Here is a 12,828-nt window from a genome sequence, read left to right as displayed (position 1 = left end):
AGAGCAAAGGGAGATATTTGCTTTTAAAGAAATCGTTTTTTAAGAACTACAACAAACGGCTGGTAGGAACTACACGACATTCCTACCGGGTTAGTGACATCACCAACCCTATAATTTACATAAACCCCGCCCCCAGAACACGATTTATAGATTATCATGATATACGCTAATCAGTGACTAAGATAACTACACATAAGCTACATAAATTCATCAACTAACCATTCAGAAATGTCCTGTTCTTCTACATGTTGTCACTTCTTCTTTAGTCTCTCCATCTTTGTCTGACTCCGGTATGAACATAAAACGCTAAAAGTTGTTGACATTTTCAGTGCATGTGTGTAAGGTAAAGCTCCGCCCCCTGTGCCGGGAGCAGCAGCTCATTTGCATTTAAAGGGACAGACACAAAACGGTGCGTTTTTGCTCACCCCCAAAAAGTGACTATTTTAACATGCTATATACAAATATCTGTGGGGCATTTTAAGCTAAAACTTCACACACACACTCTGGAGACATCAGAGACTTATTTTACATCTTGTGAAAAGGGCATTACACCACCCCTTTAAAGAAATATAACGTGAGCACTTTTAAAACAAAACACTTCACAATGAGAAGTTTGTTGGTTTTAAAATATACAACAGATATACTGATGTTCAATATGACGGACACATCTAGCGAGGATGACACAATCACCATCGGATTCAAAAGTGCATCACATACATTTTTAAAATCATATCCTTTACAAATGACCTCGGGACCATGATTTGTACACTGTAAAAAAAAAAATACATCCCCAAGTCAAAATTTTCTAGTGACTGGTCTCATCTAAAATTTTTAATTAGACTGACATATTATTTCTCATTGAGCCAATGTTAACAGACTATTGCAACAATTAATTCAATTTATTTGACAGAATTTCACTTGGGCCAATTTAAAAATTTAGATGTGACCGGTCACTAGAATATTTTGACTTGGAGAGGTTACATTATTTTTTACAGTGTAAGTGGGGAAAAACAACTCCTAAATCCACGCCGAAAAGAGCAGATCTTCCCAAACCGTACAAATGAGATCATATGCATTGGGTAAATCAAGATAGTAAAAATTGTTGTGAGATTGTTCTTGCCGCATTTGTTTTCAGATGCCACTTGGTTTCATATGATTTATCTAATGCAATGACATTCATACATTTTGGAGGCAACAACAGGACCTCCAATAAAACAGGAAAGACTAAAACATAAAAATACTAAACCACCGCACCGTAATATCTCATTCAACGCTATAAAACACGGAAACTTTACAGAGAAACACCATCAAGAAGTGTTTCCTGAATTCACCTCGTCTCCCTGAAGAACATTTGACTAAATTACATTACCATGGTAACACACACACAAAAAAGACTAATTAGCATGACCAAGAACAACTTGCGTAATAAGAAAAGCACTTTTGTGATGTGAAAAAAACAAACATCTCTTAAATAAAACAGCGCAGCTAAAAATCTACTTTTTTTTCTTTCAAACTCTTGCAAATCTAAACTCTAAAAAATGCTGGGTTGTTTCAACCCAATTTTGGGTCAAATATGGACAAACCCAGCCATTGGGTTACATTTTTACACTACATGTTTAACCCAAAGTTTGGGTTTGTCCATATTTTACCCAAAATTATGGGTAAAATATAATTTTGTAAGTAACATATGTTTACACCCCACAAGTTTGCATGAAACTTCAAGACATTGAAAAATGAAGCCACATGCCCATAAAAACAGGTTACTCACCTATAACGCTATCTTTAGAAAGTGCAAGACTCGTCTGAGGCCGCGAGACGGTTGAGGCCACCTGATGTGGTACGTGAGAGTCCGTGTGAAGCGTCAGGAGGGGCCCGGAGACGATCTGAAGTGGTGCCGCCATTCCGTCACCATGGAGACTGATGCTCTTTCAAAGCCACCGGCCAATGGCGAGGCACTGCGATTGTGTTGGGACGAAAGTCACATGACCAGTGTTTGAGCAGCACACAAAACATGAGCGGGGTTGGGGTGGGCAGGAGTTGCCGGGGCATTTGGGGGAGGAATGGACGCTTGGAAGAGTCACAAAAGAATCAAGCGGCGAGCGATCCCACCATGGTGAGGCACCAACTTCATGCTTGTTTAGGGGCCATTCCTTCAGCCAAGCAAAACCAGTGACCTTTAACAATCACTGAGAATCTGTCAAAACACATTCTTTTCCCATTGATGCAATAACTGTTAAACCACACTTTAATAAAGAGGTTAAAAACACACTTCAGTGGCTCTTTGATCTTTTATACAATCGGACCATGGAAAAAATAAGGTACTACAGACCCCTATACATTTTTTTGATATCTGGCAACCGGTTCTGGACTAAATTAGGAAGGTGGATCCCTCTCTAATCTCAATTTCAGAGTAATATACTGTAAAAAAAGATTAGTTGACTCAACTTAACTAAGTCAAGTCATCTTGTTGCTTTGACTGAGTTAATTTGAGTCAACTTATAGTGTCAAGTTTATTACACTTCAAAACTATGGCAAGCCGTTTTAGCTTTTATTCATTTCCAGGATATGAATTCTTGATATCAATATTGTAATTGTTGATATCTGTAATTATATTTATTTTCACTAGTGAAATGTCACCATAGGCTGCCATTCAAAATCAATTGTTGATATCAAGAATTTATTTCTTACTAGTAGAAATATAATTTTTGATATCAATAATTACGTTGTTAGTAAAAATGTGAATTACTGATATCAATAATTCAATTGTCACTAGTTAAAATGTCTATTCTTGATATCAACTATTGAATTGCTACTAGTAACATTTTTAATTTTTGATATCTGAAAATGTATTTATGATATCAATAATATTTCAGATATCTAAATTGGCTTTCTTACTAGTAACAATCACATTCATGATATCAGAAATTAACATTGTCACTAGTGAAAATGGAATTATTGATATCAAAAATGAACATTGTTACTAGTAGCAATTCAATTGTTGATATCAAGAATAGACATTTCAACTAGTGACAACTGAATTCTTGATATCAAAAATAAAGGTTTTTACTAGTAAGAATTGTATTTCTGATATGTGTGAAATTGGAATTGATATCAACAATTGATTTTGAATGGCAGCCTATGGTGACATTTCACAAGTGAAAATACAATTACAGATATCAATAATTAAATTCTTGATATCTAGAATTAACATTTTAACTAGTAAAAATGTAATTGTTGATATCAAGAATTTGCATTGTTACTAGTGGAAATGTAATTCCTGATATCAATAACTTTAATTTTAACTAGTGAAAATTGAATTGTTGATATCCAGAATTCATATCCTGGAAATGAATAAAAGCTAAAACGGCTTGCCATATAAAACCCGAATTGATGCATAAACTTGACACTATAAGTTGACTCAAATTAACTCAGTCAAAGCAACAAGATTACTTGACTTAGTTAAGTTGAGTCAACTAAGCTTTTTTTACAGTGTACATTTTTGTTCTAAACATGTTTTTCTAATTATTATGTGTATTGGTGCAACAGGTGGGGATTGTTCTTGGGTGGGTTGGTTAACATAAAAAGAAAATGTATTGTAAAGTGTATCTTATGATTGATAAGATGTTCAAAAAAAAACGCACTTCAGAATCATGAAGGTATAACAACAACGCTCCCTCAAACTATAAAACAATTTCTCTTCAATTGTGTTCATGCTGTAATATCACGAGGTTCATCATGTTCATAAGTGCCCTACAAACATTGCGGTGACTCTGATGCAATCATAGAGCAATATTACGGTCCATAAAACATAAAAGTTCATCTCTGGTGCAAATTGTCAGTTTGTAAAAAGGGATGCATTTTTTTCTTTAATTGATCTTACTGAGACAAAAATGCAAATAACGCAGACACAAAAAGACACAACCTTGAAAATTTCAAGGAGAACAGGACAGATAGACATATTAATACTGATTTATACCAATATTTGCATATGAGGCTAAGCTCAATTACTATTAAACCTGTTCATAAAGTGATAGTTCACCCAAAAAAAATAATATATATATCATTCCAAACCTGCAAGTAAAGTTTGGAGTTTAAGTAAAGTTTACTAAAAGTAAGAAGTATTTTCACGAATATGAATTATTAATTCATAAATATAATTAGCTTTTTAAGGGGTTGTACCATATGACAAAATGTGACATATTTACAACTGAGCTTAACTCATAAAAAGTTCAGTTATCTGATATTTTAAGAGACTTATTGACCTTGACACACAGTAATAATAATAATAATATTATTATTAATCCAAACTACTTAAAGGCCATTCACAGAGGAAACATTATGTTTAAAAACAGGGCAGTGGAATGTACAAATGTGTGGAAATGTATTTTTTTCAAACTAATTTTAACGCAAACCGAATGTTAAAACACATCTGTCTGCTTCATTTCACATTTAAAACATTGTAAAAGCAGTTCAGAGGAGTGCAAATTTATGTGTGGGAGTGAATGGTCCCTTAATAGTTTTTCCCGCGATCATTTCATCCTTTTAATGAGGCTTTTTTTTGCTTAATTATGTTATCAAGACAGATCAGGACAGTATCATCTTCACACTTTTTATTTTATACCCCCAAAAAATATCAAATTGAATTTTAAGTCAGAAATTTAAAACTTGTTTTTCATTAAAGAGGTGCATTCAAGACACTGTACATATCAATTGCATTTTATGTATTATGTGGAGTGACATGAGGGTGAGTAAATGATGACACAATTGTTATTTTTGGGTGAATTACTCATTTAACTGTATTAGTTTCTTTCTTTTTTTTAAAGGGGTGGTATAATGCCATTTTCACAAGATGTAAAATAAGTCTTTAATGTCCCAAGAGTGTGTATATGAAGTTTTAGCTCAAAATACCCCACAGATATTTTTATATAGCATGTTAAAATTTTCACTTTTTGAGGGTGAGAAAAAACTGACCATTTGTGTGTCCCTTTAAATGCAAATGAGCTGCTGCTCCCGGCACAGGGGGCGGAGCTTCGATTACATCCTCACACAGACATGCACTGAAAATCTCAAAAACTTTTAGCCTTTTATGTTCAAACTGGAGTCAGACAACGATAGAGAGACTCAAGAAGTGAACAACAACAACAACAACAACAACATTTCTGAATGGTTAGTTGATGAATTTATGTAGCTTGTGTAGTTATCTTCTAGTCCAGGAGTAGGGAACGTCGGTCCTGGAGAGCCACAGCCCTGCAGAGTTTAGCTCCAACCCTGAAAAACACTCACCTGATTGTAGCCTTAATGATCCAAAATACATTGATTAGCTGGTTCAGGTGTGTTTGATTAGGGTTGGAACTAAACTCTGCAGGGCTGTGGCTCTCCAGGACCGACGTTCCCTACCCCTGTTAGTCATTGATTAGCATATTCTGTCATGATAATCTATAAATCACATTACCGGGGGCGGGGTTTATGTAAATTTTTAGGGTTTGTGATGTCACTAACCTGAGAGGAAGCTTGTGTAGTCTCTACCAGCCGTTTGTTGTAGTCCTTAAAAAGCAATTTCTTTAAAAGAAAATATCTCCCTTTGCTTTGAACTTTTAACTTTGCAGATGTTGTCACAGCAACATTACACACTAACTAAAGTTAAAAAAGTGAAATCATAAATCAACCACCCTTTTAATTGGTACAAATGCCAAAGACAATACCCATTTCCTTTTATAAAGCTCTGTGACTCGAAAAGGATATCACTTCAAACGATTTTTCAATGCTCATTCCTTTCTTCCGAACTGCCCCGCTTCGATCATGAGAATGTTTAACAATCAAAAAAAGCAATGCAATAATCAAAGATTGTGTTTCAGGATCTTTAAGTTGTAATTCTCAACATATTTCTCTCATGAAAACGTAAAGTGGAGGCATAACTCACGAGGAATAGTTAAGCCTATGTGTGTGTGATGTGAAGAAGTATGCGCTATCTCCAGATGGTACATAAGCTCTTTTTGTTCCCGATCCATCTAGCAGCTGGACAGATGAGTCACTGTGAACTGAAGAGGTTTCGCAGGAGGAGAGACAGACACTTATTTGATTCCCATGTCCGCCAAAAACTGGCCCACTCCATCCAGAAAGAACATGGTAAATCACGTTTGGGGAGGAGGGCGTGCGAGGAATGCTATTGCAACAGATATATTATGACTGCAGAAATACTACAAATAAGGCGCATTGATAAAATGGGCAAAAAATATCCATTTTCCATTGCCAATAGTCTAGTAGCAATAGTAGTGCTGGGGTGTATACTAGGGATGTTAAAGGATTAGTTCACTTTTAAAAAAACTTGATAATTTACTCACCCCGAAATCATCCAAGATGTCCATGTCTTTCTTTCTTCAGTCGAAAAGAAATGAAGGTTTTTGATGAACACATTTCTCCATATAATGGACGTCAATGGGCCCCAAACGGTTCAAGGTCCAGATGACAGTGTCAGCGCCGCTTCAACGGGCTTTAAACGACACCAGACGATGAATACGGGTCTTATCTAGCCAAACGATCGTCATTTCAAACATAAATACAAAAGTTTAAGTTTTATAAGCACAAATGCTCGCCTTGCTCTGTTCTGTGATGCGCGTTCGTGACGTCACGTAATACACAGTTACGTTGTAAAGGTCACGCTTCTATGAAGAGTAAAACATTTCTGTCCTGACGAAAATTTTCTTTTAGGCTTTTTAATATTCCAACACCAGGATACACACACGAGATGGGCATTTTAAACGATAAACTGACACAAAGACATTTGAATATGTGTGTATGGTCCTCCTTCCGCACATGTGTAAACACTGACTCGTCAAGCGTGACCTTTACAGCGTAATTGTGTATTACGTGACGTCACGAACGCGCATCACAGAACAGAGCAAGGCGAGCGCTTGTGCTTATAAAACTTAAACTTTTTTATTTATTTTTGAAATGACGATGGTTTCGCTAGATAAGACCCGTATTCATCGTCTGGTGTCGTTTAAAGCCCGTTGAAGCGGCGCTGATACTGTCATCTGGACCTTGAACCGTTTGGGGCCCATTGACGTCCATTATATGGAGAAATGTGTTCATCAAAAACCTTCATTTCTTTTCGACTGAAGAAAGAAAGACATGGACATCTTGGATGACATCGGGGTGAGTAAATTATCAGCAAAAGTTTTTTTTAAAGTGAACTAAAACTAATCCTTTAACCGATGACCGTTTGACTGATGGTTGACCGTATCAACGTTAACCGATCAAAGTTGTTGGTAGTTGGTAAAAAAAAAAGAAAAAAGAAGTGATCTCTAAATTAGGCTATTATAGACAGTGGACTAAACGCTACTACAGTTTGCCGTCTCATTCCAAGATATTTTTGTGTGAAGTGAACAAATCCCTCACACTCAATTTTTCATAACTCGCCTGTTTGTATTTAATAAACCAATAAAAACATTTGGCGCGAGGTCACAGCGTTTCGGTTTGCGCGCTCACAAGGTTTGCGAACAGTAAAGGCTACAGGCTAACACACTCGAGGTTAGAGCAGGGCAGACGACAGGAGGAAGCGTGCGAGGAAGAGTAGTGTGTGTGTGAGGAAGAGTAGTGTGTGGGACCATTTCACCAACAAAGACGACACAGATGTAAGTTGCAACTTGTGTGATACTCCAGCGCTTAAATATGAAAATACATTACATCTACATTTCAGTGGTAACAGATAAGGTGACGATGATCATCATCTTTCTTTATTATTGTTAGCACTACCTCAAACTAAAGCGGCGTCTCTTCGGAGCTGTCATTTTCTTAAATGAGCCGCGGCAATGTTTCAAATGAGCATCTAACGCTAGACAAACGCCTTTATTTTCAACGCGATCACCTTGTACCCAAACCATTTCGAAACTAAGGAGGCGTTTGTCCTCCGATTACATACAAGCTCCTCGGCGGCGCGTTTGCGGGACTCATGTTTCACGCTGTAGGGGATTGAAAAGTGACGTGAGTGGAAGGGCGCCGCGTGTGTGTGTGTGTGTGTGTGTGTGTGTGTGTGTGAGCGCGAGGCAGAGCGGCGGAGAGATGCGACTAAGTTGCGAAATTGCAGGTGCGGCTCGAAATGGCTAGTATTTTAAATAGCCTACCATATTTTAAACTGGTTTTAAACGAATCGGTTAACCGGTTTCAACCGGCTAATGAGGCTCGGTGGTCGGTCAAGACATTTTTTAGTTTTCGCCATCCCTAGTGTATACCAGTTTCAATTTCATGTATGATATGCATTTCAAATACCGGCATACCATGCGTTTGAGCTGCGCGCGCTGAAGCTGATCACACCCACTACAGCGTTAATTCAAGGGATGCATCCAATATAAGATAAATCAGATATAGATAGGCATACACAAAATAAACACAATATTACAACTTACATTTGCACAAAACAAAAGGCTGCGAATGAACACGAAAACTTAGTCATAATAATGAAGGTGTACAATGGTCCCAAACAAAACGCGCTCGCTTTGTTTCGCGGTTGAGCAGCGCGCACGCGCATGACCTGCTTAATCGATGATCGAGAAGTTGTAAATGTATTATCGAAAATTAATCGATCGTCGATTAATCGTTGACATCCCTAGTTTCTTTAGAAATAAATGGATAAATGGAGTCTTTAAATGCCTCAGATGTAAAGTTATTCGCTGTCAAAGTGACGCCAAAATGAATGGGAGTCAACGGCATGCTAACAGCAGGTGATGGTCTGCTAGCCAATGGCGGCTGATGGATTACCCCCTTGATTTGGAACCATTACCTTGAGTAATATTATACCTCAGTTATCTTGAACTCTCTACTGACATCTATTGGCGTGGGTGAAGCGTCATGCAAAACGAAAAGTTTTCAATTATAATTAGCATTGTCAAAATAACATATTTTATTGAATTTGTCACCCATCATAAATGTATTCTGCAACCATAAGCATCTAATAAAAGAGGTATTAGATTAGTAGTATCAGTCTGGTTATGTGCCTTCAAAATGACGACTGGAGAGACTTCATCTTGTGTGTGTGTGTGTGTGTGTACATCATATCAAAGATATAATCTCCTCATGACTCACCTGTCACATAGCCTAAGTAATGACTGCACAACTGACATGACAGAAAGCATCACATCACAGCTAGAACAAGGCACTGCTATCATTACCACAAATAAGCTCCATGACAGCAGTGGCGCCACCAGGGGGTGGCCAGGGGTGGCCGTGGCCACCCCTGGCCGACTCCTGGCCACCCCACTGGCCACCCCACTGGCCAGTATAAATTTTAGTAGCATCAGTTATGCATTTCATCCCTAATGCACAGCCAGGCAGGCAAGCTGATCTAGACTTTCGATCGCACACAGTAGCCCGCCCCTCCCCCGCCCCTCCCCCGCCCCTCCGTACATGCCGCTGTTGCGCGCTCAGACAGCAACAGGTCAGCGCGTGCCCGTCGGTCAACAATTTTAAAAGAAGTTAAGAAAGAAGACGAAGACTACCGGTAAGTAAATAAGTAAAAAATATTCTTTAGTAAAAGAAGACGGGGAATTATGTGTCGTGACTTGCTTTTTAAGTGCCAAATGGTTACAGTATACTGTTACAACAGCTTTTTAATACGTCTTTGACATGTTTTGACAAGAGTTACCTAGCTAACGTCGTTAGCTGGTGCATGTATATGTGTAACAGAGTTTAAATAATGCTGTTAAATTCATGCATTAATTGGGAAAACTCGACATTGGCTGTTGCATCACTCGAATTTGTGTGCGTGATATTGCGGGCGGAGCTACGTCACCACCAGCAGAGTCTTACATCTCTCGCTGCTGGTAAGTCGCATCAATAAGAGTTGCGTCATAAAAACAGAGTTTAGATTGTTTTCAAGTGCAAGGTTGGACTTTATAAACTACACACAAGTTTAATTCATGTGTCTGTTAGTTCCTAGTTTTGTCAGTCGAGTCATATGTGTTATTTGCAATGATGAAATGGAGTGTGTGTATTATTATTAACCTGCTTGTGAACACTGTCCGTTGAATATAACACAATAATAAACCAAAGTAACGTTATATCAGTAGGAGTTTCCTTAAGTCTTTCTGATAGTTTTCTTCAGGCCGGTTTATCCCATACGGAAATGTAATATATGTACATAGCCTAGGTATATGAAATATACATATATGAAATATATCCACAAATAAAAAATATATATACCCATATATAAAACCTATTAGAAAATGGAACAATTGACATAAAACCAGCCCATATATTTGATGTATGTATAATAGTGTTTTTTTACATACATGTCACATAGGCCTATATAATTATCAGTTTTCAAATAGAATTTGTGTAGTATTTGTTTTGTTTTTATGAGCTGGTCAAGAAGAGGTATAATAATAATAAATAATAAATTTTATTTATAAAAGATTCGAAAATGAGATAGAAATTGAAATGAAATGTGGATATGTAGACTTGATCTGTAGACTTGAAATAAATAGTAAATAGTTTGGCATATATAAATTAAACATATCGGTGACATATATGGTCAAAACATACAGTATTATATAAATAATAATCATATACATCATATTAATATATGTCAATATACTCATTTAATATGGCAAATTTATATATGTTAAAAACCTATATCAACATATATGTAGAGATATGTGTATATGTGATAGCAATATATTGTCTTATATTTAACATATATGACGGCGTCACTAGCGATATAGGGATATGTCATATATTACATTTCCGTATGGGAATTACTACAACAGTTCTGAAAATTCTGAAATTATGGTTTATAGTTTTGGTGTGCCACCCCAAGATTTTAAGTGGCCCCATCTGGCCACCCCTATGAAAAATTTCTGGAGGCGCCACTGCATGACAGTGATGGGTTTTCTGCATGCACATAACGCAGACATGCGAGTTCAATTCAGTTATAGTAATATTCCTCTCTTGCTTAGCACTGATTACAAACATTTACATAAGTCTGCTGTATATCCCAATTTGAATGCATTTAGTGGATGATGAGCAGAGCATGGTTTACACTACTAGTCCAGATTAATCCACAAACGTGTATTTCAATTTACTAAACAAATAAATGAAAATCAAATGTCACTGAGTTACATACATAGAACAAATGCTGCATCTTTTCTCAAAACTGACAGAGCCTCTTTTTTTCTACAGTATTTTTTTACCCAGCAGGTGTCAAGTTGAATTTAATGGAGGATGTTCAGTTTCCTAGCAGGTGGAACTCATCATCTTAACAACATGGATGTGTGACGCATGACAACCAGAAGCGTCTGGAGAGTTAGTTTAACTGTATATAGGTTTGTTTTGTAAAGCCATCTTGCTTCCAACGTGCAAACTTCATTCAAAGATTAGCCTATAGCAAATTAAGAATGTGCATATATACTTACCACTGACGCAATGCATTTTCCCGCACTTTTTCGTCCAAGCAACACGACGCCACACAAACTCACAACAACTCTTCCACTGTGAACGCAACGCTCGCGTCAGTCGCGTGATAGAATCGTGACGTCGACGCCTGTCGACCAATCAAAAGGGTTTGTGCGTGCGTCGCGTCGATATCGGTGCATAGCAATAATCTCCATTTCATGTAAAACAGCTCTTTAATAACGGTCTTTTTTTTTTTTTTTTTAGGTTTGCAGAATTTCTTTCAGAATATAATATAGCCTATACTAGTAACTCCCAAAGAGTTTGCCACAGTTATGTTTGCTATTGCATGATTTATTTTTTGAAAAGCATGAGTATGCCAGATGCAATTTGCATCTGGCATACTCATGCTTTAAACAAAAAAACAAAAAACTCTCTCTTTAGGTTCTTTATCTTCGCCTGAACCTGTTAGCACACCTATTGGTGATGAGATATGTTTTACTGGGGAATAAAGGAAGAAATTATAAAGTAAGAGTTCTATTCCTTGAGAACATTTTATCTGCCCATGATCCAGCAATCTCATATTGGACTGGACTTATTTGATAATTTAAATTGGAAAAAATATATGATTCATACAACAAAGGTAAAATAAATATATTTTAAATTAATTCATAATATTTATACCCTGTCAGAAAAATAATAATTCTGTCAGAATGACACTGAAACTTTTCGGTCGTGCAGTTTATACTCTGCAACTTTGGAAATATGGTAGTTTGTTTATCTCAAGCAATATCTTGCAAAATTTCTCAATGAATCCCAAAACTTTTATTTTGGGATTTTTAAAAAAAGCAGATTCAAATGCCTGCTTTTTAATAAACCTAATTATTTTCCTATGTAGATTTTATATTCATAAATGTAAGTTTTTAAATCGTAAACCTATTACACAAGATAAAACATTAGTTGATTATGATTTCATCTTCTCTTAACCCAAAAGCACTCAGAACATGTACAATTTGCACTAACTACTTAATGTTTAATTTTTTACTTATTTAAAATGGCCTCTTTTTTTCCATTCTCGTTTATTTTAAGTGCCAATTTCGGTTTGAGTTTTGTGCTATGGTGTTGGTGAAGTGTTTTCTATTACTATTCTTTATATTCTATTATTCTTAATATTATTGTTGTGTTCTAATTATGTTGTTCCACACTGTAAACTGAATATCCAAACAAAGCATAGCCTATATATATATAAAAAAAGAAAAAGCCACTAATTGTTTTCCCCCCACCCTACAATTGTTTTTTTAGGTGAAATAGTTGTAAATGCAACAAATTGTATTTTAATATTTGTTGTTTATTGTAGGTGTATATTCACCGAAATTAAAAACTGGCACGTTTTGTCATATATCCATATATATGCTTTTTGTCACACTATGCTGGACTCAAAAT

At 36.4% G+C, this 12,828-nt stretch overlaps 1 protein-coding gene across 6 annotated transcripts in view; it reads right to left on the bottom strand.

Annotated features, from left to right (window-relative positions):
• The window catches only part of rassf7a (Ras association domain family member 7a), a 64,557-nt gene extending 52,981 nt beyond the window's left edge, over positions 1-11,576 (bottom strand). For 3 of the 6 annotated variants that reach the window (XR_013796632.1, XM_079604664.1, XM_079604667.1), the window contains exon 1: positions 11,409-11,576. The gene's annotated coding sequence lies outside the window, so the exon portion shown is untranslated. Of the gene's footprint in view, positions 1-1,768; positions 2,210-11,408 lie in introns of those variants that run through there. The other 3 variants (XR_013796633.1, XM_079604666.1, XM_079604669.1) reach the window with 2 other exon arrangements.
• Between the last annotated feature and the right edge of the window lie 1,252 nt (positions 11,577-12,828).

This window comes from Phoxinus phoxinus (genome assembly GCF_949152265.1).
Source record: "Phoxinus phoxinus genome assembly, chromosome: 25".
NCBI classification, from domain to species: Eukaryota; Metazoa; Chordata; class Actinopteri; order Cypriniformes; family Leuciscidae; genus Phoxinus; species Phoxinus phoxinus.
This window is presented reverse-complemented; position numbering and strand designations above follow the sequence as displayed.